Source organism: Microtus oregoni, unplaced genomic scaffold (assembly GCF_018167655.1).
Source record: "Microtus oregoni isolate MIOR12 unplaced genomic scaffold, Mior012 000015F_ref0000493, whole genome shotgun sequence".
NCBI classification, from domain to species: Eukaryota; Metazoa; Chordata; class Mammalia; order Rodentia; family Cricetidae; genus Microtus; species Microtus oregoni.
In genome coordinates this window covers 21,176,635-21,178,082 of record NW_024543074.1, presented here as the reverse complement: position 1 = coordinate 21,178,082, position 1,448 = coordinate 21,176,635, and positions in this window count along the sequence as shown.

Below are 1,448 nucleotides of genomic sequence, written 5' to 3'. Positions count from 1 at the left end.
GGTTTTGGAGCCTGTCCTGAAACTAACTCTTGTAGACCAGGCTGGTCTCGAACTCACAGAGATCCGCCTGCCTCTGCCTCCCAAGTGCTGGGATTAAAGGCGTGCGCCACCACCGCCCGGCTCATGTCACATTTTAAATAAAAAATTATAAACTTTACATACCTATTATCAGATAAATGGATACTACAAAATGCTGTATACACCTTCCCAAAGCACACACTCATGTGGAATATTATTCAGTCATAAAAAGGAAAGATATTCTTTTTTTTAAGATTTATTTATTATGTATACAACATTCTGCCTCCACGCATGCCCACATGCCAGAAGAGGGCGCCAGATCTCATTACAGATGGTTTTGAGCCACCACGTGTGTGCTGGGAATTGAACTCAGGACCTTTGGAAGAGCAGCCAGTGCTCTCAACCACTAAGCCATCTCTCCAGCCCCTGTTTTGTTTTTGTTTTAATATATTTATTTATTTACTCATTATGTATACAGTGTTCTGTCTGCCTGTATGCCTGCAGGCCAGAAGAGGGCACCAGACTCATTACAGATGGTTGTGAGCCACCATGTGGTTGCTGGGAATTGAACTCAGGACCTTTGGAAGAGCAGGCAATGCTCTTAACTGCTGAGCCATCTCTCCAGCCCCTTGTTTTTTTTTTGAAACAGGGTTTCTCTATATCTTTGGAGCCTGTCCTGGAACTAGCTCTTGTAGACCAGGCGGGCGTCAAACTCACAGAGATCTGCCTCCCTCTGCCTCCTGAGTGCTGGAATTAAAGGAGTGTGCCACCACCGCTCAGCTCAATCTTTTGTCTTTAAAAAATAAGATATATTTGTGAATTTGTGGTGGCATATGCTTTTAATCCCAGCATGATCGGGAGACAGAGACAGGAGGATCTCTGTGAATTCCAGTGAGGCCAGCCTGGTCTACAGAGCAAGTTCCAGGACAGCCAGGGTGGTTACACAGAGAAACCCTGTATCAAAAACAGAACCAAAGGAAAAAAATCTATTTTACGTGTATGAGTGTTTTGCCTGAAGGAGGTTGAAGAGGGGTCGGACCCTCAGGAACTGGAGTTAAGGATGATTGAGCTGCCATGTGAATGTTCAGAATCGAACTCTGGTCCTCTGCAAGAGCAGAATATGCATGCTCTTATCAGCTGAGCCATCTCTCCAGCTTCAAGGAACTTATTTAATGGGCATGGAGTTTCAGTTTTACAAGATGGGTTCCAGAGATGCACTGGATTATTGCTGTACGACAGTGGGCGTGTCCTAATACCCTGAACTATGTGCTCCAAATGGTTATTACAAGTAGAAGCTGGGTATAATGGTGCATGTCTGAAATGACAGTATTTGTGAGGTAGAGGCAGGGGGATGGCAACAAGTTGGAACCCAGCCTTGGCTACATAGTAAATAATACCAGGCCAATCAGGGTCACATAGTAAGACCCTGT